Source organism: Acomys minous (genome assembly GCF_964271855.1).
Source record: "Acomys minous genome assembly, chromosome: 16".
NCBI lineage: Eukaryota > Metazoa > Chordata > Mammalia > Rodentia > Muridae > Acomys > Acomys minous.
Window position 1 is genome coordinate 10,781,949 of NC_140498.1, and position 26,901 is coordinate 10,808,849.

The following is a 26,901-nucleotide window of genomic DNA, read 5'->3' on the forward strand; positions in this document are numbered from 1 at the left end:
GTCCTATACCAAGGGCTCTGGCTTTCGATACATATTTATATTTCTCTCGCCCTCATAGCCCAAGCCCTGGTCACCTCCTGCCTGGACCACTAGCCTCACTTCATTTGCCTTATGTCCCCATGGCAGGCACCAGGAGCCAAGTTGAATTTCATCCTTCCTCTGCCCTGGGAGCTGCCAGGCCTGTACAGGTAGTCCCACAGCCTTGTTTTCCTGGCTAGACACAAACGACGCTCCCCTCACCACACACATACATGCCTCTCTCTCTCTCTCTCTCTCTCTCTCTCTCTCTCTCTCTCTCTCTCTCTCTCTTTCTCACACACACACACACACACACACTCACACACACACACACACACACACAAACACTCACACACACACACACACACTCACACACACACACACACACACACACACGCCTCCTCAAACTCCCATGCCCCATGCATGCTTCCCCCACTCATGCACTCACACACACACCCACTCCCCCCATGCTCCCCCTCCCACAGCAGAGCTGCTGTACATAAGACTGTGCACCCATGATGTCATGACAGGCCTCCTTGTGCCTTAGAAGTAACGTGCACAAGGTCCTGACCCACTCACTGCACACTCCAGCCCTCGTGTGGAACATCGGCAGCAGCAATCATAACAGCTGCGACACTGGCCAGCTTTCCTACTGAGATTACCAGCTCCTTCACATCAGGCCACATGTCACTCGCTGCCTCACCCCAGGTCTAGAATGCATCTGCCCAGCCCCGGGCCTCACTATGCCTGACATTCCATGCTCACTGCGCCCATCCTCTTGAATCCCAGAGGACCCACCAAGCACCCATAGGCTACACCCATACCTTTTCTATCATGGGGTCATGTGACATAAGAGGTAGCCCTAGAGTAGACACCCAGATTGGGTCTCTTAAGGTTGCCCTAACTTCAGAACAGGCACCTTCCCTCATCTCTGCTGAGGACCTCAGGAGCACAGACCTCACAAGTGTCACCTGCTTCCAATAGCACCTTTGGTCTCCTATAGGAAACACTGCATCGCCAGACCAGTCTAGCACACAGTCCTCCCAGAGAAGGCCTGAAGAATGGCACAGTGGCCAGAACAAACCCATTTCTCAGGCCTAGGCTTGGCACACTCCTCGTTGCTCCACAAGAGCCGATGCTAGGCTAAGCCAGGGACCACAGCATGCCTGACCCTGTAGACTCTAGGCTGCCTCAGCTGGGCTGAGCTGAAAGTGGGTATCTGCTGATGTAGCAGAACACTGATGAACTGGGCATGCTGTGTCTCCCCATCACAAGGATGCTATGCACCCCAAGACCTATCCAATTACACTAGAACTTAAAGCCCAACAAAGCCTTGGAGCCCTCAATCCCCTGACATCACTAGGAAGGCAAAGAGATTCTAGAAGAAGATCCCAGGGTAGCTGGGTACCTAGGGCAGGCTGGATGTTATCAGAGACTCCAGTCCTTGGACCCTCGAGGGTGGGTCTCCCCATTTTTCAGACAAAGAGGCTCAGAACATGAAGACACTTGCCCAGTGCCCGTAAGCAGAGATGGCAATGCTTGAATTCAACCCCTTCTGAACTGCACAACCCCTGGCCACATCTACACTTAGAGGGACATGTCCTACAGGCGTGAGTGGAGACCAGTTATCCAGCCAGCTCAGGAAGCACTCCCAGGGTCATTGCCATGAACCACAAAGCTGCTGAGTCGTGCAGCCTGGCAGACACAAGCCATGGCCATGAGCCTGAGAACCACAGAAAGGGACCTGTCAGGCATGAGGCAAAACACATCCATGGCCCTCAAGCCATCTTCTAAAAGCCAAAGAGGGTTTCCAAGAGGTAAAGGAGCTCCCAACCAAGACATACGGCCATCAAGCAGGAGAGCTGAGATCCAAACTTCATGTCGAATGCTAGGTCTCCTACCGCGTGACCTCAGGCCTTCCAGGGCCACCTGTCCTCACTCTGACATCCTCCCCTACAGCCATTTCAGTTGACCACCTCACCATGGGTCTTTGTAGCTGAGGCTCGGGGCTGTAATGGTGGGTGCTGTTTCTGTCTGGGCCAGGAGGCAGAGGGTTGGTGGGGCTGGGGAACTCGGGAACCATTCTGGGAAGGCATCTCAGTCCCAGGTTCCTGAGCCTTCCAGGGGAAGGTGGCCAAGGTTGGGGTACTCAGACGCCGAGGGGAGGCTGCCAGATTCCAGGAGCCAGGCTTGTGTGGCCTAGAGGCCTTGAGGGACGTCCAACGGGTCATGATGGCTCTGGCTCACGCTATGAGCAGCAGCTGGCCTGCAGGGAACAGAACCACAGGAATCAAAGACTGGGGAGCCCAGTCCAGAACCCCGCTCCAGGAAGGCAGCCTTACACACCCGGCCAGCCCTCACGTAGCTGAGAGGGCTGCAGCCACTCCTGGAAGCACCCAGGCCATGTCACAGGCCTGGAACTCCCACTTCTGTGGTTATTCCACCCAAACCAAAGAAGATCAACCTCCCGCCAAGTTTACGCCTGTTCCGTACCCGAGCCAGAAACGGATCCTCAGCAAAGCCGCTTGTCCAAAACACTCAGAGAGCATACATAAGCACAGAAGCAGACAGCGCCCTAGAGTATGGAAGCCTCTCACCTAGAGCTCGGTGAAGACAGAGCCCAAAGGAAGACCCAGAAGCAGAGACTAGCATCATAGACAAGCCAGAGTGTCGCAAGGAGACCCACACACACAAAGGTTCGTGTGAGAAAGTACTAAAGATCTCTAAGAACGTGGGGCGGAACCTCAGCTGGGGGCATGCAGGCTGGCAGGCTGTTACTCGGAGGGCACGATGAGACTGGGAAAGAAAAAGGAATGAGAATTTGTTTCACTAAAGAAGTCTAAGCAAGAGAAGAGGCCAGCATCCCTTTCCATAGGTGGGGAAACTGAGGCCAAAAGAGAAAATAATGCTCAAGCTAACAGTGAGGACCATGGTAGCAAGGCCCAGGCTAGCCAGTTCTGGGCGTTGCCAGGAGGGAACAGGGAGACTCAGGGGAGTACAGTACCTGAACTAGGCAAGGAGAGTTGGAACTGGACAGCACTCAAAATGAGACCAGACACAGTGGGCAGTCGATGGCACGGAGCCCGCAGGAGGAAATGACCTGCCCTGGGCCTCCAAGCTTAAGACCAGCTTCTTGTGGAATCCGCAGGCACAGCCTCTCAGCATCCAGTAAGCCTGGAGCACTGGCCAGGGCCAGGACTGGAGTTTTGAGCGAAAAGAGCTGCCACCTAACCTAGGGTGGGGCCTGGGAGTCACTGGGAGGTACCTCCGGAGAGAGCAGGACACCCCATGCCGGTCTCCAAGACTCTGAGCACCTCAGGTTTCACTAGCATCCGGGAGGAACTGGGGCAAGGCTTGGGTCCATATTCCCGGATGTCAGCAAGATCTTGACAGCAAGACACAGGCCCTGGAAGGGGAGCATCAGGTGAGCCCCATCTTTTGGGCTCCTCCAGAATGAGGGGGGAAAAGGGGTCAGAAATTGTCAAGCGCTGCTACCTGACGAGTGCTCTTTGGAAAATCTACCATGCCCATCTTTTTAATTCTCGTAATGACCGTGACGATTAACCCCTTCTCCAGGGAGGAAACTCAAGCCCAGAGAGTTTGAGTCACTTGTCAAAGGCCACACAGCTACCAGGGAGTGGAGTTTCTGCTCTGGAGAGCTGAGATGAAAGCAACATCTATTACCTCAGGTCCTGAGGGCAGACTAGGTGGCATCATAGTCCAGTAGAAGTTTGCCAGACCCCACAATCCCACCTGGTAATAAAATAAGACAATACAAATCGCCCCCCAAGTTGGCAGTCAACAGCCAACTTCTAAGGGACAGGGTACTCTCAACCAAGCTCCCACACCACAATACTCCTTAGAGGTCACGTGTGCGGGGAAGGCAAGCATGTAGCCAGCCAGGGCCTTTCCCTGTGTGCCGATGGCTGTTTTCAATAACCAACCACAGAGCTTTCGTCCACTGCATCTAGGAGTAGTTAATGCAGTCAGTACCCCATCAGTCTTAGCCTGAGAGGCTCCAAGAGGGCTCTGTCCCTCAGTCACAAAGGAAATGTGAGACCAGGCAGACAGGAGGCACAGAGTTCTCCCCTGTGCCAGGCCCTGCCCAGAGTGTAAACCTGTGGTTTATAGGCAACAGGAAGGAGTGCTTGTAGAGGTCCTCTGGCCAGAGCTAGGGGCACAAAGACCCTTAAGGAGGCTGATCTGGGGGCTGGAGAGATGGCTCAATGGTTAAGAGCACTGCTTCCTCTTCCGGAGGTCCTGAGTTCAATTCCCAGCAACCATGTGATGGCTCACAACCATCTATAATGTGATCTGATGCCCTCTTCTGGCCTGCAGAGTGCTGTATGCATAATAATAAATAAAATTTAAAAAGGAGGCTGGTCTGGTTGGTAAGAGCTCAGAATGGGTGTGTTCAGGGATAGGAAGTTGGGAGAGTTGACAGTTCCTTTTCCAAGTCTGGGAAGGGGACTCCCTAGCCATTTTTCCAAGCCAGACTTCCTGGTCAAATCCTCAGACAACCTTTGTGCTCATGCCCTGCAGACATCCAGGGTCAGCGTATATGCTGGACTTCTGCTCCAAGCCTGTGGCTAGGCTTGAGGGAAGTAAAGGCCGCTCCCTGCTGGGGTGGGCAGGTTACTGCCACTCTCCCGTCCCCCAGCCCTCACGGTTTCAGAGTCCCTGCCCTGATTCCAACAGCCACGTTGTCATCAATGTCTCTTTGCATAAAAGCTCTCTGGTCAGCAGACCTCCCCCTCTGCCCATGCACAGGGCAGGCTGGGGACACAAACCACCCAGAGCAGGTGGGTAAACAGCTCCTCTGCCTGCCCCTGGCATGAGGTGGCTCTGCAGTGCATGTTCCACATGTCACCTTGGCAGGAGCCTCAGCTGGCAATCCCCAGCCAGCTACATTCAGCAGCAACCCTATCAACAATATGTCCTTTACCACCCTCTATCTATCTGTTCCTCCTCTGCCTTGCCTCAGTGCTCACTCCCCTCTGGGACTCCCATGAAGCTAGCTAGCCACCTGCATTGAGTGCTTGGAGTCTCCTCACGGGGCCTCTGGTGTCTCCCTTCTGCAAAGACTCTGTGAACCCCAATGTCTATCCCCTCCAGGAGGCTCACACCAGCAAGAAGACAGTACAGTACCCCAAGGTGTGCGTCACCCTCTCCACCCCCCCACTCCCCCACCTCACTCTATAGAGACCTCTAGGTTCCCTGAACAGTAAGGCCAGAAGCTGCCTGGTCATTGCTGAAGTCGCTTTCATCCCAGCGCCATCCCCCATCCTCCTCCAACGCCCAGAGAGGCTGATGCAGGCCTGGACACCGAGAACCTGAGAAACGCTCCTGCTCAGACAACTAGGCAAAGGCCAGAGTGAGGACTCGAAGGATGGGTGAGGAGGGGAAGAGAGCCATGAATGTGGAAGACAGATATATGCGCAGGTGGGTGGTCAAGCAGATGGATGGATAAACTGGGCTGACAGATGTGTGGGTGTCTGGAGAGGAGTGACCAGATAATGGGTGGCTTGGTGGGTGGGTAGGTGGATGGATGGATGGATGGATGGATGGGCGGGTGAATAGGTAAAGGAAATGAGTAATGAATGGAAGGGATGGGCAGCTAACAAATTAGAGTGGGTGACTGTGACTAGATAGGCGGGAGTTTTGGTGGTCAGATGAATGGACGGATGGGTGCGTGGGTGGGGTGGGGTGGGGTGGGGAGGGTCGATGGGGTGGGGTGGGGAGGGTCGATGGGGTGGGGTGGGGAGGGTCGATGGGGTGGGGTGGGGAGGGTCGATGGGGTGAGGGATAGGAATCAGGTGCTCATGGGAAGTGGGGGCTAGAGGATGCATGTCAGAGAGACAAAGGTGTCTGGGGCTACTGGATGGATAACAACAGCTGACTAAGTAGGGAGAAGACACTGCTAAGGAGTGAGAGGAAGGAGGCGCCAGCAAGCACCTGTCAGTGGATGGTGAGCTGTACACGTGCACATCAGGACCTCAGCCACACCCGGGGCTGCCTCGAGCCTCTAAGCCCAAGACCAAACAGCAGCCACTGTCTTGTCAAAGAACCAAGCAGCTGCTGCCGGCACTCAACACCAGCTGAGAGGGGTGGGGCCTCTAGCGACTCCTGGACCCCACAGTGAGCAGAGCAGGGTTGTGTAGGGGCTGTAGGGGCCATCTCCTCAGATGGCCCAGAAGCTGAAACTCTCACCCCCATACGCCTTCACTGCACTGCACCTCAAACCGGGACACCACTCACTCGGGCTGGACCAGGGCAAAACCAAGAAAGCCTGCTCTGATGATGGTGAGGGCCGTGGGGCACACCGGACACGAGGTAAGGCACCTCACACACATCACCTAGCATCGTCCTCATAGGGGCACAGGACTGGAATCACTGCCCTTCCCTCTTCAGGGAGGCAGCCATGTCTCTAGGGTCATGACGAAGCTTGGGGTGCTATCCCTGTGTTTGAGCTACTCCTGCCAGGCTTCCCCAGTGCACCCCCAGACAGCTGTGGATAGCGTGCTAGATGGATGGTGCGTGGGCGAGTGAATGAATTAATACGGGGGGGGGGGGGTTGGGGGGGGGAAGAGTGTTGGGTGAGTGGCATAGGTGAACAGATAGGAAAGTGACTCGGAGCACAGTAACCATTTCAAAGGGGCAGACAGGAACGTGCCTGAGTGCGCACACGTCAGAGTCAGCTTTCCATCTGTCAAAGGGGTCCCTGCCTCCCCACCTATCTGCCAAGTGGACCTGGAGACAAAATGACGGGAAGGGCTCCTAGAGCTACTGAGGCCAAGACCTTGCAATGTTGTCGCCTTCCCCACCTCCCGGGCAGATTTCATGGGGACGCCCAAGTCTGTTTTGTCACACTGGCTTTTCTGGCTGGGATTAAAGAAATGGTTGGTGAGTCACCCCACCGCACATTCTAAGCCTCTGGGGGCAAGCGACAATGGTAGGCTTGAAGATGCAGAGTTATATTCAAATTGGGGCTCTTCCACTGACAAGCTGTGTGGCCCTGGGGGAGTCACTTCTCCTTTCCGTAAGGCCTCTCCATCCCTCATGGTCGCCTTCAGTGCTGCCTTGCACCCACTGTCTGCCTCTCAGCCCAAGACTCGGGAGGCCGGATGAGTATCACACAACTAGGAATGGCCAGGGCAGGGACACCCTGCCTGCGAACTGCGAGCGAGTCCATACTGCATTTGGACCTATGTAGTCCACTCACTACAGCCCAGCCTTGAGGGATGGTTCCTCTGCATGCCACTGACTGGATGGTGGTTCCTCCCTCTGCACATATCAGGGAACCGAGACTAAGAGCTTAGGCCACATCGCAGGTATCCACATCAGGGCTCCATGCAGAGGAGGTGACAACCCCGGGCCAAAGAGGAGCTGAAGAAGGTTCAGGAGGGGGCTGGAAAGATGGCTCAGAGGTTAAGAGCACTGGCTGCTCTTCCAAAGGCCGTCAGTTCAATTCCCAGCAACCACATGGTGGCTCACCATCTATAGTGAGATCTGGTGCCCTCTTCTGGTGTGCAACACGGGGGCAGAAACTGTATAAATAGTAAATAAATAAAATCTTTAAAGAAGAAGGAGGAGGAGGAGGAGGAGGAGAAGAAGGTGGCTCAGGAGGAGAGTGAGAAGTGAGAGCTGTGAATAATTTGTTGTCCCTAATTCCTGTTGCTCGCCTGGCTGGTCCCTGGCGGGTGCTCTCAACCTGACTCCCTACTGGGGTTTGCCCCAGACCCACCACTCCAGCCCTGAAGCTCTTACAATTGTTCCTCTCCATATAAGGAAACTGAGGCTTGTTACAGAGAAGTGACTTGCCCAAGGTCACCGAGCCAGGGGGTGGTAGCCTCGAACTTATGGATCCATTGGCCTGGGCTCTTACCTTACCCTACCCTGCAACAGCCAAAGCAGCATACCAATAAACTGACGCCTCGGCTCACCAGGAGCGTGTTCCCAGAAGCAGTCACCATCCCGGATGAGAAAGCTGGGAGTACAAGGCAAGGCTCCCTAGATTTGAGGGATGGGCCCAAAACAATCGCCAGCCAGTGAGGGCAAGGCTCAGTTGGCCCAGGCCTCTTATGCTAAGCCTGGGAGCCAAGGCTCTGGAGCAAGCAGGTACTTCCTGAGGCTCAGGTGACACTACCAATCTCCAGCCAATAGTCCCATGAAACTGAGCATGGAGCCAGGAAGTGTGGGCCAGGCACTGGGTGGAGGAAACAGGGGCCGGGCCCAGCAGGGAGCAAAAGGCAGCATGACCAGCAAACGGTGCTGATATCTGGAGGGGCCACTCTGGGACTTCAGACTCCAGGTGTCACGGGGTGAGCAGAACCCTAGCTCTCACTCCTGGTATGCAGCTGCCACACAGCAAGTAAGGGTCTTCTCTGGTGTTCAAGAGGGTTGGTTCACATCCTGGTCCACCCCACCTGGTCAGCTGAGAGCAGAGAAGAGGTTCCAGATACATGTCTGGACATTTCTTGGAAGATGCCCAGCATCTCCCCATGGTAGACTCAGCTCCCTTGCTCCTCACTGCCAGGACATCTGAGCCCCAGGTAGTGACACGCAAGCTCTGACTAAAGGGGCTTGGAGAGGCGTGAGACACACTAACCCCAGCCACTGGCTGTGCTAGAGATGGCCAGGAGGAGCGGTCAGCATCCCGTGAGCCTGAAGTCAAAGCCAGGACCAGAGCTGTGCTGCAGCCCTACCAGGGTAGACAAGGGGCACCAGATGCCAGGGGATGTTTCTGTGATATTTTTATCTTGAGAACATCCTTTGGGGGCTGGGGGACAGAGTGTCCTTGGCTCCAGGCCCCTGAGAGCAGCAAAGAAGAAAGGGCAGGGGCCTCTGAGAACGCTCTGCCAGGACAGCAACAATCAGAAGGCCCCATCTTAAGGTAAGGCGCACCTGGCCAATATTTGGATTTCGTGGGTCTCTGGGTTCTGTTCCAGCTTGCTGTGTGTCCCAGGGATGCAGGTCTCTGCTCCTCTCTCGTGGTCCTGCCACTGTTCCACCTTTCCTGGGCCTGTCCGATGTCAGCTCAGAACTGGTCACTTGAAGAAGAAAGAGTGGACCTCTGATTTCACTGGCTGCCTTACCAGCAAGAGAGGAGGCAAGGCAGCTAGACCAGAGCCACACCAGAGCCCTGGAAACCCAGGGAGGGTCCGGCCCATGGTGGAGGGCTCAGGAGCATCCCAGATGAATGTCATTAAGCCGAGGAGACTGGCACAGGCACAGGGGCAGTCTAGACTGAGACAGCAAAAACAATGGCAAGGGTGTGAGGGTGCCATGGATGCCTGTGAGCCTCAGAGATTCCCAGATCTGGAAGTAGAATTCAACTCTGCTGCTCACTCTGGCCCTCGGCAAGCTTTTCCACCTCTGAACTTCCCTGCTCCTGCCAGCAATCCCAGGGGCTTTCCGACCCAGCTGCCTAGCATGCTACAGAACCTGGGGCTGATCTCTGAGTTTGAGGCCAGTCTGGTCTACAGAGTGAATTCCAGGACAGCCAGGGCTACACAGAGCACACTGTTGTCACCCTAATTGCAGGGAAGGTGACTATGTATTGAGAGTTCCAAAGGAAATGGGCCCTGCTCCAAGGTTACACCAATAGATGAAAGAGACGGACGCCAGAGAAGCCTGCGTGCCATACAGAGGTGCTTGACTCAATCCCAGGAGATATGCGGATCTCAAGAGCCACGTGAGGACCTGAAAGTTTTAACAGTTTCAGCATACAGACTGGATTCCAGCCCCTTCCTGTGTAGCCTCGGGCAAGGCACAATACTTCTCTGAACTCAGTTCTCATATCTCCGGAACAAGACTAATAATAGCACCTGTCTCATGGGGCCGGGCTGGGCTCTCAGTGAGTCAGCCCCTGGGGATTGCCTACAGGAAAACCTCCTGCCCAGTCACTCTGCCCATCACAGCCCAGGAAGCTCACTGGTCTCAGTAGGGCATGGGCCAACCCCTATCACAGGAAGGAGGCTCAAATGGCCGGATGGGTATGAACCCCAAGAAAGGGGCCCAGGGGACAAAGACCTGCCAACGTCTAGTTTCCTCGGTGTCTCTTTTCAAACTTCAGCTAATCTAAGTCGCAGGCGTTTCCTGAGCAACTGGTAGGGGCACAGAGGAGCAAGGACTTTAGAGAGAGAAATAGCAGCCAGCCACACCAAGAAGCCTGAAAAATTGACCAACATAAAAAAGTTTATCGGCTGGGTGGTAGTGGTGCCCACCTTTAGTCCCAGCACTCGGAAGGCAGAGGCTGGCAGATCTCTGAGTTTGAGGCCAGTCTGGTCTACAGAGTGAATTCCAGGACAGCCAGGGCTACACAGAGAAACCCTATCTCAACAACCCCCCTTCTTCCTGCCCCCCAAAAAAGTGTTTATTAGAGCTGGAAAGATGGCTCAGCAGTTAAGAGTTCTGGCTGTTCATAGCCAGCCATGGTGGCGCATGCCTTTAATCCCAGCACTTGGGAGGCAGAGGCAGGTGGATTGCTGTGAGTTCAAGGCCGGCCTGGTCTACAAAGTGAGTAGGACAGCCAAGGCTACACAGAGAAACCTTGTCTTGAAAAAACAACAACAACAAAAAAGAGTTCTGGCTATTCTCGCAGAATATTCAAGTTCAATTTCCAGCACCCACGTTGAGTGGCTTGCAACTGCCTATATCTCCAGCTCTATGGGGATCCAACACTCTTTTCTGACTTTTTGGGCACCAATACATATGTCACACACACACACACACACACACACACACACACACACACACACACGCTAAAATAATTATAAATACATCTTCAAAAACCTTTTATGGTATTGCTTATCAACTCTATCATAGTAAGGCAGAAAGCAAATGATAAATACCCATTAACTGATGAATGAAATATTACTCAGCTGTACAGAAAACTAAAGGACTTATGGGAAGTTGCACGCGTGGCATTCTTTTCCAAGAGATGGTGCAGGCCCAGGAGGGGATCAGATCTGACTGAGGATAGGGGTCCACAGATACACGGGGTCCATGGCTCAGTGAGAGCTGCAGACCCAGTCAGGAGGCGTGAGGTGACACAGGACAAGATCTGACCCTCAGAGGGGGACTAGTGACAGGATCTCTGGCCCTAAACACTAGACGCACAGAGGAAATAACACCTCAATCCTACTATGACTTTGTCCTCTCCTGAACATTGCAGATGCCACCGCTGATGGGAAAAGGGAGACTTGAATTTATACACAAAATACAAGAGAAAAAAAGAACCCAACCAGCAAACTAACTCTAGAAGGGCAAGTCCCAGTCCAGAACTCAAACAGCACTAGAAAACAGAGACACCTTTTTCAAAGATCACTAAACCACAGGAATAGCTCCTAATAAGAACAAAGGTTCTTTTTTTAAAAAAATAATTATAATTATATTCAAACAACCTAAAGTTGGCATGAATGTATTTCAAAAGAAGAAATACCAAGGGCTGAATGAAATAAAAAGTCAACCCAAGATGTCAAAATAAAGTCCAATAGAGAGATAGAATTGCTGGGAAAAAAACAAAACAAAACAAACAAAAAACCCCACCAAACTGAAGTTATGTTGGAAACAAAAACCCAACAAGCCAAACGAAAAGTGCAGGGGAAATGCTCAGCAACAGAATGGACCATGGGAAACAGCACTGAGGCTGGACACAAAGCGGAGAGAACAGCACAAACAGAACAGGAGAGGCCTCTGGGACACCCAGAAAGACAAATCTTCAAAATATGGTCATAGAGGAAGGAGAATACTGCACTCAAGGCATTAGAAATATTTTCAATAAAGCCAAAGAAGAAATTTCCCAAACATAGAGAAAGAGATGCCAGCCAGGCCCCAAGAAGCCTACAGAAGAACGAAGAGGTGGGGTGAGAAAAGAGACTCCCCTCAACATAGTACGACTAACAGACCAAAAAAAATAAATAAATAAAGGCAAATGAAAGATGCCGAAACTGCGAGAGAGAAGGGTCACTTATGAAGGCAAGCCCAGGAGAACAAGCCCGTAGAAACAGTAAAACCAGAAGAGCCTTGAGGGTGTGTTAGACGCTTCCAAAGACTACAACTGCCAATCCACACTATTAATTACAGCCAGAAATTTTACCTGTTAAATTTTTACAAAAGTAAAGCTTTCCATGATAAAAACAAATTAAAGGAATTTATTATTTTTTCTAAGTCATCACTGCCAAGGCCACTGGAAGGCATGCTTTAGTCTGAGGAGAAGGGTAAACACGCCCGAGAGGGACACAGGGAGTAAATAAACAGGACATTTAATCGAAAGTCTAAGAACACACCACAAAATGACAGGAATTAATTCTTTCAATAATAACTCTCAGTAGCAATGGACTCAGTTCCCCCAGTAAAAAGGCACAGCTGGCCAGGCAGCGGTGGCGCACGCCTTTAATCCCAGCATTTGGGAGGCAGAGGCAGAAGGATCTCTGAGTTCAGCGCCAGCTTGGTCTACAGATCAAGTTCCAGGGCAACCAGGGCTACTCAGAGAAACCCCGCCTCGAAACAACCCTGCTCCCTGAAAAAGGAACAGATTAGCACGATGGATTCGAAAATGTGACCCACCTTTTTGCTGCCTCCAAGAAACATACCTCAACACCAAAGACAGACGGAACCTTAGGGGAAAAGGGTGAGAAAAGGAATTCCAAACAAATGAAACTAGAAATGAGAAGACAGCCACCCTAGTAGCTGACAAAACAGACTTCAAACCAACGCAGTCAGAGGATAAGGAGGACCCCATCACACTCACCAGGAAATAACCCACTGAGAAGACATTACAGTTCTAAACACACACACCCCAAATAGAGGCGCACCCAGTTTCATAGAACAAATATAAAGCCACAAATTAACCCCAACACCATGACTGATGGTGACTTCATTATTTTTGTTTTGCTTTGTTTTTTTGTTTGCTTGTTTTGAGACAGGATTTCTCTGTGTATCCCTGCCTGTCCTGGACTCGCTTTGTAGACAGGCTGGCCTCGAACTCACAGCAATCCACCTGCCTCTGCCTCCTGAGTGCTGGGATTAAAGGCATGTGCCACCACCGCCAGGCTTTGATGGTTTCTTTAATACTCCAGTTTCATCAACTGTCAGGTCATCCAGACAAAAACTAAGCAGAGAAACACTGGCGTCAAATGACATCATAAATCAAGTGGACCTAACAAATATTGGCACAGCATTCCAGCAGAACAATAAAAAGTCCACATTCTCCTCAACAGTCCACAGGACCATCTCTAAAACTACACAAAGCGAGTCCCCAATCCAGGAAAATCGAAATGACATCCTGTATTCTACACCTGACGGCAACGGCTTAAGCTAGGTATCAGCAGCAATGGTAACTACAGAAGGCACACGGACTTGTGGAAACTGAGCGACACACCAGTAAATGATGGAGAAATCAGGAATGAAACCAAAGCTTTCTAGAATGAAGCGAAAATGAAAACACAGCATATCAAAATCACTGGAACTCGGTGAGGGCGGTTTTAGAAGGGAGGTTTATAGCTATACGCACCTGCATCAAACATTTGAAAGACCTCAAATAAATAATGTTACATCTTAAGGCCTAGGAAAAACAAGAGTAACCCAAAACCAAAACAACAGGTGAGGAGAAATTAGCAAAGTCAGTGCGGAAATTCGTAATTTAGAAACAAAAACAATACAAAGTATTAGCCAATTGAGGGCTAAAGAAACAGCTTGAGGTTTAGGATCCTCAGAAGATGGAGGTTCAGATCCCAGTGTCTACAGGAGACAGCTGTCCGCCGCCTGTGTTTCCATCGCAGGGAGATCTGAGCCTCTCTACTGGGACCTCCCCGGGTACTCACACAGATGTGCACAGGCACGCACACAGGCACATACACATAAATAAATAATAAGAATAAAGTTTTTTAAAAGAGTTAATGAAACAACTGTTGGCTCTTTGAGAAAATAAACAAGACCGACAAATCGTTGGTCAGGTTAACCGGCAGGAGTGAAAGACCCAAATTAATAAGATTAAAGATGAAAAGGGAGCTGCCACAACAGACATCAGTGAAACTCAGAGGAGCGTGAGACTGTACTTAAAAATGTGTGCCCTGCCAAATTAGAAAACTCTTAAAAATGGGCTCGTTTCTAGACGCATCTGACATACCAAAATTAAACCAAGACGAAATAAATAATCCAAACAGATCTATAACCAGCAACGAGATGGAAGCAGCAGTAAAAGACTCCCCCAACTAAAAGAAGACAGAGGCAGATGGAGCCACCGCAGAGCGCTACCAGAACTCCAAATCAGATCTAATACCAACACTGCTCAAATTATCTCATAACATAGAAAAGGGAAGAAAGCTTCCAAACTCTTTTTATGAAGCCAGTATCACTCTGATGCCAAAACCAGATAAAGACAAAATGAAACGTACAGGAAAATCTCCCTGGTGAACATAGATGTAAAAATCCTAAATAAAATACTCATAAACCAAATTCAATATCACATTTTTTAAAAACCCATTCATGGGGCTGCAGAGATGGCTCTCCAGCTAAGAGCACTGGCTGCTCTACCAGAGGTCTCGGGTTTAATTGCCTGGACCCATGGCAACTCACGTGGATAATTCCAGTTCCAGGGGATCCAACGCCCTCTTTAGGACCCTGCGGACACTGAGCACAAATACACATGCAGGCAAAGCATCCACACACATAAAATAATTGTTTTTAATTTTAAAAACAGCAGCACGGCCAAGTTGGGTTTACCTCAGGCATGCAGGAATGATTCAAAATACAAAAATCAATAAAAGTGATTCATCACATAATAAATGGATTAAATGACAAGAATCACATGATCATCTTAATAGACATAAAAAAAAACACCTTGGCAAAATCCAACACCCCTTTATGATAAAAGCCATGGAGAGGCTAGAGGTGGAAGGAACGCACTTTGGTATGATGAAGGACACACGATAAACATATGCCGACATCACAGTATGATGAAGGACACACGATAAACATGTGCCAACATCACAGTCAGTGGAGGCGAATGTGAAGAGCCCCCCACGAAGATCAGGAGCAAGGCAGGATCCCCACCGCCGTTCGGTATGATGCTTGAAGTCTCAGCAAGAGGAGGAAGTACAAGAGACACAAACAGGAAAGAAGTAAAAGTGCCCCCATTTGCAGATGTTTTACACACAGAAGAGTCCCTGAAGAGTCCATGAAAAAACTCTGAGAACTAATAAGTATGTTCAGCCAAGTAGCAGGATACAAAAATCAGCGCAGGAAGATGCTACATGCCAGCAACAGACTGAAACAGAAACCAGAGAAAAACCCCACGCTCAACAGCCACGACAATAGGATAAATAAACTTCCTGAGAATAGACCTCACCAAAGACAGGAGAAACCTACAATAAAAATACTGTAAGAAGAAATTCAGGAGCACACTAGAACATGGACCTTCCATGTTTATGGGTTGGAAGAAATACCCGAAATACTCGACAATGACCACCCTAGCAAAAGCAATCTACAGATTCAATGTGACTCAGGTAAAAAAAAAAATTTCATGCCATTCTCCACAGACATAAAAAAAAAAAAAAAACCAATTCAAAAGTTTGCATAGAAGCACAAAAGCCCAAGGCTAGTCAAAGTAAAGCAAAGACTGCTGTGGCAAGTGTCACAGTATCTGACCGAATTACACCACAGAGCCATGGTAACAAAAACAGCACAGTGCTAGCACAAAATCACACAGATCAATGGACTAGAATTAAGGACCAGATATAAGTCCACACAACTACAGCCACCTCATTTTTGACAAAGATACCAAACATACACATTGGAGAAACGACATCATCAACAAATGGCGCTGAGAGAGCTGGGTTTGGACATGGGAAAAAACAAAAAACAAAAACATGAACTTCATCCTTGTCTTTCACCCTGAACAAAACTCAGCTTCAAATGGATCAAGGCCCTCAGGGTAAGACCTGATAGACTGACACTCCCAGAGGGGACGCCAGGGGATGCACTTTGTACACAGATGCTGAGACCAGCAATCAGCAAACGGGATCTCCTGAGGCTAAAAATTGCCAGCGGAGTAAAGAGGCAGCCAGCGGGATGGCAGAAGATGTTTTGGTTTGGTTTTGAGACAGGGTCAATCTATGTAGCCCTGGCTAGCCTAGAACTCCCTATGCAGATCAGGGTGGCCTCAAACTCATAGACACCTCTCTGTCTCTCTAGGAGCAAAGGGTTTAGAATAGATAACTCAAAAAATTAAACATTAAGAAAAGAAACAACTCAATGGAAAAATAGGCTAACCAGGTGTCAGGATCTGTGTTTTTAATCCCAGCAGTGGGAGGCAGAGGCAGGAGGATCTCTGTGAGTTCCTGGACTACAGAGAGTTTTTGTTTTGTTTTGTTTTGTTTTGTTTTGGGGGGTTTTCATGACAGGGTTTCTCTGTGCAGCTTTGGCTGACCTGGAACTCTCTTTGTAGACCAGGCTAGCCTTGAACTCACAGAGATCCACGTGCCTCTGCCTCCAGAGTGCTGGGATCAAAGGCGTGCACCACCATGCCCTTTCTTATAGCAACAACCAAAAAGAGAGGGGGCGAGGAACCGAACAAAATTTTTTCAAACGACTAAGAAATACACATGGCTAGGAAGAAAATTAGAAAGTACTCAGCATCCTTGGTTAGCCAGCAGAAAAATGCAAATTAAAATTACTTTAAGATTCCATCTCATCCCAGACAGAATGGCGTCCTCAGAAATACAAATGGCAACAAGGCTGACACGGAGGCAGTAAAGGGAGAACTCCGCTTCCACCACTGACGTCCACTAACCACCCAACTAGTAGAAACTGGTACAAACACTTTGGGAATTCTTCTGGAGGTTTCTCAGGAAACAGGAAATTAAAGTTGTCATATGAGCCAGCTATATCTTCCTAGGCATATTCCTAAAGGACTCTCTCCTACCGCAGAGATGCCTGCACAGCCATGTTCATTGCTGCTGTGCTCACAACAGCTGGGAAATAGAATCAGCCTAGATGTCCACCACACAATGGAATATTACCTGGCTGTTAAAAAAGATGAAACCATGACATTTTCAAGTAAATAGATAAAAGTGTAAAAAAAAAAAAAAAAAAAAAAAATATATATATATATATATATATATATATATATATATATATATACACACACACACACATGCACACACACACACACACACACACACACACACACACACACACACACACATTCTCTTTCTGGCTCAGAAAGAGAAACATGTATCCTTTCTCTCCTAAGTGGACCTTTGTTTACCTTGAAGCACAAGTAGAACTCAGCGAAGTGGGAAGGAGCCCTTGTGGGGAGCACCTTAAGGAAGAGGGATGATGGAGAACAGGAAGAGGAAAACAGGAAGAGGCTGAGTGGGGAGGGATACAGGAGTACGGAGGAAATCAGGGATGGAGGCGATTATCAGCCAAAGGAAAGACGCAACAATACCCGCACGGAAGCCTACCATCTCACAGCCCAACCAAAGAACGTAACAGAGGGATAGAGGGAAGCATGTGAAACGAGGGAGGGCATTGCTGGGGGTTGGAGGACTAAACTAGGGGAGCAGTGAGAAACTAGAGGAAGGGGGGCGTTAACCCTAACTAAGGATGTGTATTAAATAGCCTCTTGAAAGCCTGCCGTCTAGTAAGCTAATTTCAAAACACAACTTAAACAAGAGATAGAGTGAGTCCACGTAGAATTACCCTGCATGGGTGGAAATGTACAAGGCACAGGATCCCTCCCTAAGAGTTATTGGTCAGAGAGGCCCCGCGGGCGTTCAAAACAACACACGCTAGCTGGGCACCATGGTGCATACGTTTAATCTCAGCAAAGGCAGGCGTAGCTCTGTGAGTTTGAAGCCAGCCTGCTCTACACAGTGAGCTGCAGACTAGCAAAGGACCCTATCTCAAAACTAACAAAGAAACTCCCAGGCTACAGCCATGGCTCTTGGTTACCTTCCATAACCTCATGGTAAGACCCTATTGCTGAAGAAACCACACACTTTGGCTGCACGGAATAAAGAAACCAGTTTTAAACTGACCAGAAAGCTTCCTCCTCCCTGCTGGCTGGCTTTCATGGTGCTATGAGATGCCATGCAGGTGCGGGAGGGGAAAGATATCAGTGGCCTTACCCAGCACTTGACCCTGTGCGACGCAATACCAACCTTCCCAGCAAGGTGTGCCTACTGGTGCAGTAGTGGCAGAACCGTGACGGGGTAACTAACCACTTTCTGATGCAATCTGAGGCCTGCTCCGCAGCAGGGGATTTCACGCCTAGACCTAAAACCCTGATCAAGAGTCCATGGCTCAGAAGGTCAGAACTCACTATTATTATTTTGCTAAATGGACAGGCTGTCTGATTACTTTCTATTGATGTTTCTACATATAAACCTGGGCGGCTCTCAGTCTTGGCTGGAGAAACTTCTTTAGGCAGTGGACAACAGTCACTGCAGAGATGAAAAACTGGTCACCGTGTCAAGAGTAAAAGACAGTGTTCAGCCATAACCAGGACACCTATATCATCCACACACACCAAGGCTCAGGGATCATCAAGGGAGAAGAGTACGTGTGTGTGTGTGTGTGTGTGTGTGTGTGTGTGTGTGTGTGTGTGTGTGTAGAGAGAGAGAGAGATGAAGTTGAGAGGGGGTTGTTGAGAGAGATAGAGAAGGAGTTGGGGCAATAGAGTGGATATGATCATATTTCATTGTATACATGTGTGAAATTCTCAGGAGTAAAGAAAAAAATAATGACCCCACAAGGAGACCATCAAGGCTGGTGGATCTGGACCCAGGGGGGGCTGCACAAACTGTTGCACCAACCAAGGACAATGTATAAAGTAAACCTTGACCCCCTGTTCAGATAAAGCCAATGGATATAGCTCATTCTCCATGGTTGTGGAAAGAGTGGGGACTGCCTCTGACATGAACTCTGGTGCCCCCGATTTGATCACTTCCCCTTGGCGGGGAGGCCTGAGGCACACAGAGGAAAGGGACACAGGATGAGACCTGGATGAGACCTGACAGGCTGTGGTCAGATGGTAGGGGAGGAGGTCCCTTTCTGTCAGAGGCCTAGGGGAGGGGGAGAGGGCAGAAGAGGAGGGAGGGTAGGGATGGGAAGATAAGAGCAAGGGGATAACAATGGGGATGGAATGTGAATAAATTATAATAAATAAAAAACTAAAAATAATGAAATTTTCAGGCAAATTAATGGAACTTGAAAATTTATACTACTGAGTTCATTCAGGCCCAGAGAGACAGCACCACAAGTTTGCTTTCAAATGTTGACCCTGCTTTCAACCTTTTTTTGTTTTATATGTCTCAGTCGAAGTTTATATAAAAGGAAAAACAAAAACAGAAACAAGCCTTGTAGGGGCGGGCAACACTTTAAGGGGGGAAGGATAGTAAAATTTAGGCGAAAGGAAAGAGCAGAGTGGGGGTCCTAGGGGTAGAAAGGTCCAGACATGGAGAGGGTAAGGAGGGGGTGAGGGAAGGCTAAACCAGGTGAAGGCCGTATGGAAAAGCCATCTGGAAACATGATCTTGCAACTCAAGTAAAACTAATAACAGTAACTATCTGGTGAGGTACCAACGGGTGCTTAGTGACTCAGCACAATCTCTGGGATTGCCCAGAGAAAAACCCTCTGACAGTCCAACACACCTACCGGAGGGGATAAAACATAGGTGACAAGAAATCAGAGGGGAGGGTACTCCAGGCTAAAGGTTTAAGTGGGGTTGGTAGACAGTAGGGGACAGAGAGTGGGTTAGTCAAAACTAAAGACACAGCCTTATAGAGACCCGTGGGTTTATAAGCTAATTAAAATAAATAATATTTTAAAAAGCGTTTAAGCAGGGCTACACAGTAGAAGTAGACAAGTCCTGCCCCCAGAAGACATGAGTTATTAAATAGTCTGGTATTTCCCCACTATGCCCCTACCTCTCCCTCTTGGAAATGTAATGTATATTCTGTGCCATTGTGTGCTGCAAGTATGTAATTTGCTTTTCTATTTTATAGAACTTAAATCTAAGAGATTGCCTTGAGTCTCAGAAGAGACTTTGGACTTTGTGCTTTTAACACTGTCTTGAGACTGGCTGCGAAAGGCTATGGGGACTTTTGAAGTTGGGCTAAAGGCGTGTGGCATTATGATATATCTAAAGCCTATGGGTGGTGAGGAGTACAATGTTATGGCCTGAATGAGAAAGGCCTCTAGAGGCTCAAAAGATTCAATATTTGGTCTCCAATTGGTGGAACTCTTTGGGAGGGATTAGGAGGTGTGGCCTTATTGGAGGAAGTGTGCCACTGGGAACAGGCTTTGTAGTTTTAATGATTCCTATCGGCTCTCTCCATCCATCTCCCTCCCTCCCTCCCTCCCTCCCTCCCTCCCCTGTCTCTCCCCAACCCCAGGTTTAGCTCAGGATATAAGTACTCAGCTACTGTTCCACTCCATGCCAACCTGCCTGCTGCCATGCTCCCTGCCACGATGGTCACGGGCTCTAGCCCTCTGAAACTGTGAGCCCCAAATAAACTCTTCTCGAAGTTGCCTTGGTCATGATGCCTTATCACGGCAATAGAAAAGCAACTAAGACCTTAAGTAACTATGAGTGCTCAGCTACAAATGAGACGTGTGTATTAGCGTTCAGGAAACCTTGTTAGAGGGTAGGCAGATAGCATGTAAGAGCCGAAAGACGGATAAGAGGAGGGCTGTAGAATGTTGTCTTTGAGACATCGCATGGCTGTTGCGCACAGCTGCTGAGGGAGGGACAGTCACTTTTTGAAGATATGTCTGCTAGTAGATTGTCCGTCTCCAGTGTGCATAGGAGCTGCACTAACTGGACTGGGGGTGATTGGATGATGATGATGATGATGATGATGATGAAGAAGAAGAAGAAGAAGAAGAAGAAGAAGAAGAAGAAGAAGAAGAAGAAGAAGAAGAAGAAGAATAGAAGAAAAGAAGGCTGGGAGAGAGGTGGTAGTGATGTGAATACATTCAAAATACATCATACACATGTACACATTTTTCAAAGAATGGACGCTAAATGTTATTTTTAAAGAAAGGACTCGTACGTTCAATAGACAGGGTGCGCAGAGTTGGAGCCCAGATGCCAGGGAGGCTCACACGGCTTGCAGTGTCTCAAGCCCCACATGACACAGTCTCCGAGAGGCCTTTCCCAGCACAATGCCCTTCTCTGCTGCTCAGAGCTCAGTGAACCCTTCAAGCTCAGAGATGTCTCCTCCTTGCAGTCTCTCAAGGCTTCCCAACTCACTCGCCCCCCCCCCTTCCAAAGCACCCTGCATGTCTCTCAGGCCTTGCTTCTGCCAGTACATCAGAAAGTGCCTGAGCAGTGGCCAAGCAGCGTTGAAAGAGGAAACAAGGCGCAGAGTCGTGCAGGAGTGGGCACACCAGACCAGCAGAGGCCCTGAGGCTGGGCAGTGGCGTGGTGTGCCGCAGGACTCTGGAGGGTAGTATGCTAAAGCTGAGCGTGCTAGAGAGAGGGGAGAGAGGCTGAGAGCACAGAAGGCTAACAGGATGAGAAGTCGGTGCCTCAGGTAGGGACAGTCTTACCCAATGACACAGAGCTCGCGCTGACTTCCCCTTCTTCATGTACCAAGACAATTAACAATCCTGGCCCCCAACCTGACACTGCTGCAGATAGCTGCTTCCTAACCTCCCCTGCTGTGTGCTAACTTCTCTGTGCAAAGCCCTTTCTATTCTCTCTTTAACTCCTTCAAGTCCTTCAATGCCCACCTTCAATTCCCCACAGCCTGCACTTCCCTCTGTCACTAGGACCAGGCTAGCCTCGCTTTCTGAGGCTACCTTACCGGGCCAGGGCCTCCCCTGAGGATAAGACCTGAGTCTGACTCCCCCGAGGAGCCCCAACATAGGGCCTGGGGAGGTCAAAGGTAGCCAGCATTGGGAAGGTAGATTCTGTCCTGGGCCGATATTGCCCCCAAGGGTTGCATTTAAGGCAGCAGCAGGATTCCTTCCATGCCACACTCTTCCCATGACCACTGTCCAGCCTTGGGGCATCTGTCTGGCTGCCCATTTTCACAGATACTCTCTTCTCCAGCTCTCCAATCGAATACCTCCCTAGGAAGCCCCCACCCATGTCTGGAATTGCTCGGATCCTTCTTCCCTGCCATTAGCTGGCCTTCCTGGAAGCCAAGAGAAACGAGACATTCCCCCAAAAGGCCAATTTAAGCATGCCTGACACCAAAGTTTCCCCCACTCAAGTCCTTCCACACAAAAAGGCTACCTGGCATGGTGGCTAATCTTGTCAACTTTGCTGGTTTTAGAATCACCGTGGAAACGTACCTCTGGGCGTGTCTGTGAGGATGTTCTAGAAATATTTAACTGAAGAGGGAAGACCCACACTGAACACAGGCGGCACCAGCCCACCAGCTGGAGTCCAGATTAAGTAAAAGGAGACGGTAAACTGAGGACGAGCATGCATCTCCCTGTTTCCTGACTGAGGATACGATGTGACCGATGGTCTCACGCTCTGCCATCATCCCTTCCCAGCGTAATGAACTGTATTTTCCAACTGTGAGCCAGGATGAACCCTTCCTCCTTTAAGTTGCCTTTGATTGCTAGTTTGTCACAGCATTGAGAAAAGTAACTAATTCACTTGACCACAGCCAGTCAGGATCTCTCTGCTGCTCTTTGTCCAAGCCCAGAGGAGAGCAAAGTGTGTGGCCCTGGCTGTGATGGATGGGGTGGCCCTTCCCACAGCTCCTCCCCTGTCCCACCAGGCAGCACCCAGAATCCTATCCACACCAGCAGATACCATCTCAGTAAGGAGCTCGGTGCTCCCAGTGGCCTTTGTAGGGAAAGCACCACAGTGCAGAATGAGTGGTTGTAAAATGCGCACAGCTAGCTAGCATACTGCTAGATGCACAGGGCAGCCTGGACCCACATCTGTCCCCTGTCAACTCATCCCTTCATGTGTTGCCCCTGAAGACATGTTTTTGAGCACTCGACCTATGCATGGTATAGCATGAACAGAGTAAAAGCCTCTGTCCTCTTGATGAGAGAGGGGGGCGGGGGAGGGGAATTCCAGAATAAAGCCGCTAAAGCCACCAGTGCACAAGACTAGGCTGCAGAAGGTGCTTTACGGCCACCAATGGTGGGGAGAGCCTAGATTCTGAGACAAGAAGTGGGGTTCCAGGCAGATGCCTTTGTTCCAAGGCTCCGAGGCCAGGGTGGGCTGCACAGTGCACAGTATAAGAATGAGTGAGGACTGGGCAGGAAGTAAAGGGCCCATGGGTGCCCTGCCTTTCGACACATGAGCCACCCTCAGTCTCCCAGATAAAATCCACAGTTGGGGTTCAGCTTGCTCACCTTCACCTCAAAGTCCTTTCCAGGCCGGGAGCCTAGAAAAGAACGTGAACCTGACGAGAGGTTTGCAGAAGACAAGGACAGGGGAATCAGCAACGCTGGCCCGTCGGGGCATTGCTTTGTCTGTCTAGCCCTAGTATGGTACTGCTCTTGGTGACCCCAGTTAAAGACGAGGCTTGGGAACCCCACCCTCCAAAGGTGAAAAGTGAATCCTCTCAGGCTGTTCTGACTCCGTACCTATGTGTCACCACCATCTTAACACTAAGCTTTCTGCGCCCCCTTCTAGCACCATAGTTGCCTGCATGCATTGCCTGCTGTGGGGTGAGGGCACCGGCTCGGGCAGCTTACAGTAGTTGGTATCAGGCCAGGTCACAGTCCCTGACATCTATGGCACCCTGGAGGTCTTCCGAGGGTCTTCCTGGGCTTAGACCCTGGTGCCCCCTTGGGGCCACTGATCCTGCTGCCATCCTTTCAGAGTGTACCAGAGTGTGGTGCATGCCCACCGTCCTTTTACAGAGGTGAGAACCGAGGGCTCAGGAGGACAAGCACCATGCTCATAGCCAGCCAGTTCTTGGCGTAGCAGGGGTAGGGATTCAGGGCTTGAGAGCCACAAGTGCAGAGAGCCGGTAACGCTTGCCGTAGGCTTGATTTAGCAGCACTTCCTACAGGAAGCCTTCTCAGATTGTGTGCCTCCCAGCAAGGGCTTAGGTAGCTAACTGATCCCATGAGGAGGCAGGGGCTGCCAAGTGCCTGAGTTGGTACCTCAGGACCTGGTGTCCGCCTCCAGCTGCCCATAAGCCTAGAGTTCAAGAAAGTGATCAGTCTGTGGAGAGCGAGAATTTCCCCAGCAGGTCTGTCTTCAAAGCCTCAGGAGAAGCCTGTTCCTGCTTGGCTCCAGAGAATGAGAGCTTCATTCTGTGCCTACCGTCTGTGCCTCTCAGCAGCCTTGAGAGCTACTCCTGGGAAACTTGCCACTCCAAAGAAGAAACCTCCATTCAGAGAGAGGCACCAGAGCAAAGAGCGGGCTGGTCAGTTCATATCTGGGCTGGGCATCTGGGCGAAACCACTGGGACACACTGCTGGCACAGAAGGCAAGGCTTACAAGTGAGTAAGGTGGCTCCTGTCTGCCTCCTTGCCAGCTCTACCTTTAGCAAAAGTGCTGAGCCAGTGAGGTATCAGGTGGTGGGGGTTGCAGCCTTCTCTAGCCTGCTCACTTTCACCGCAAAGGCACAGTATATGTGAATAACCTTTGCCTCAGTGTTCACAACTTTAAAATGGGCCTAAGCGTATCGCCTCCCTATCACAGCCGTTGAAAAATTAATGACTTTGCTCTATGCTTGGTGTCTGGGGCAGATTCGAGTGCACAGCAGGCAGCATACACAACCACTGATATATGTGGCATCTTTACGGACACATAGCGTGATGCAGGGTGCATGCTCTTCTAGAACATTCCCCAAGATCTGGACAAGGGCTTGGGAGCAGGAAGCTTATTCAGGAGATGGTTGGAAAGCATATATAGGAACTCTGAGCCAGGAAAGGATGGCAGCATTGCCACTGGCCCCAAGGGGGCACCAGACGCCAGGCCCAGAAAGACCCTTGGAGTATCTCTAGGGTACTGTAAGTGTCAAGAGCTGTGATCTGGCCTCATACCAAGCACTGTGAGCTGCCACAAGCTGGTGCCTTCACCCCACAGTTGTGCATGCAGGCAGCTATGGTGCTAGAAGGGGTTCAGGGTGGGGCCTGGGAAACCCTTGGCACAGTTGGCCAACAGCTCTTGCCTCATACAGAGGTCAACATGTCTGTGCGCAGTTGTCACCACGCACACAATCTGTTTGCTCTTGCATGTGTGTGTGCCTTCCCAGAGAGCAGATCTGTGCACTGGTAGTGCTGTGTACACCAGGACTCTGTGTCTGTTCTTGTGTGTACACAGGCATGGACACAAACACCTTGTTCAGGACTATGCAGTAGAGAGAATGTGCACACCCAACCCAAGCAATGCTGCAGGGTGGGAGAGATGGTCTGGTCACCTTGGCAACGGACAGTATCTAGCTAGTCTGGGACAGCTTTGGATCAAAAGAAAAAAGAAAAAGAAAAAAAGACCAAGCACTGAACACAAAAGGAGGTTGCATGATGAAAAAAAGTTGGGGGGGGGGGTAGTGGGGGAGGAAATTCATCTCAGCAGCCCCAGGCCAAGTGGGCCTAGCTGAGTGCCTAGGTTCAGAGGCTTGGAAAGACCACTCAGGGGACAGCCAACAGGGCATAATGCCACTGGAGGGGGGGCGGCAGACACGCTCCCAGGGTTACTGAGCCCTAGAAGGCATTTGGCACTCTGCAACACAGGCATGCTGGGCCACGCCTGCACAAAAGTCACCAGTCCTGACAATTAGCGCGCTAATTGCACATGCTGTCCGCAGCCAATGCATTAGCCCAGATCATGCGGTGATTTATTCACGAGCTTCCATCTCCTGTCTGTCCCCAGCTCCCAGCCTCAGCTGCCTCTCTGCTGGGGTGAGGAGGCTGAGAGGGAGGCAGACACTTCCCTACCCTAGCTTTAAACCCCTGCATGCTGCTGCTGTTTCATCAGATAAGAGTGCTCAGGATGCGGCCGCTGGCGAGCCACTCCCTGCAGACAGTGGCAGCTGTAACCTTAGGTCTGGCAGTGACAGCTGGGAAATGCCTCCTCTGGGGTCTGAGGACCTGGGTTTTCTGAGGTGACCACTGCTCAAGAGGCTGTGGAATCTTCGGCACAGTAATAGAAATTCCCCAGGTTGCTACCCTCTGCGGAAAGTGGCGTGCAGGGGCAATTCTGCAGCTACCCTCCCTTGATAGAAGAGGAAGCTGCTGCTCAGAGATGCCAAAGTACCCACTCAGGGCTAGACAGAGTGTGTGGCTTGAGAACCAATGTCCTTAGGGTCCTGCCCGTCATGCAGCCTCTCTAGCTGAGTTCTGAGTGGTCCTGTGTGGTTGGCACCACTGTAACACTTTAAAGACCAAGGTTCAGGGAACCAGAGATTTTGCTTGGGATCACACGGGTAGGAAAAGAAGTAGACATGTGACTTTGATGACCAATGTGCCCCCCATTGAGGCCTTAGGTCACCCCAGGAACTGTGACCCCAGAGCTAGAGTCTCCAAAACACCTGACAGCAGAATCTAGGGAGCTGTGCCAGAGGAAGTGAGGATGGTTCAGGGTTGTCAGTCGCCGATGCTGCCTGAGCCACAGCTAGGAAGGGTGTCCTCGTCCCCTGTGAAGCTAACCTGCCTCTGTGTACAGCCCATCCACCAGGCCTGGAGGCCAGCTCGGCTAACTGTGACTACCAGCCCAGCTAATAGGACAGGACAAGTTTAAAGGGCCCATGAATCAGAGCAGCAGGCTCGGATGGTAATCACATTGACCATTCTCAAGAAAGAGCCCCCCCCCCCCCCGCTCACCCAGGCCAACACAGGCTCTGCGCATCAATATTAGCTTGCGGGGGGGTTGGTTCTGGCGGTCCCTGTATGCTCCCTGGAACATCTCCTCTGGAGACCCACGGGAATGCCAAGGGACTC

The 26,901-nt window shown here is 50.5% G+C and overlaps 2 protein-coding genes across 3 annotated transcripts in view; both read right to left on the reverse strand.

Annotated features, from left to right (window-relative positions):
* TNFRSF13B (TNF receptor superfamily member 13B) overlaps positions 1-26,901 on the reverse strand; it is a gene marked incomplete at its 5' end in the record, with an annotated part of 143,367 nt that overhangs the window by 99,067 nt on the left and 17,399 nt on the right. The gene's annotated exons all lie outside the window — the stretch shown is intronic.
* KCNJ12 (potassium inwardly rectifying channel subfamily J member 12) overlaps positions 1-26,901 on the reverse strand; it is a 48,632-nt gene that overhangs the window by 4,291 nt on the left and 17,440 nt on the right. The window lies entirely within an intron of this gene.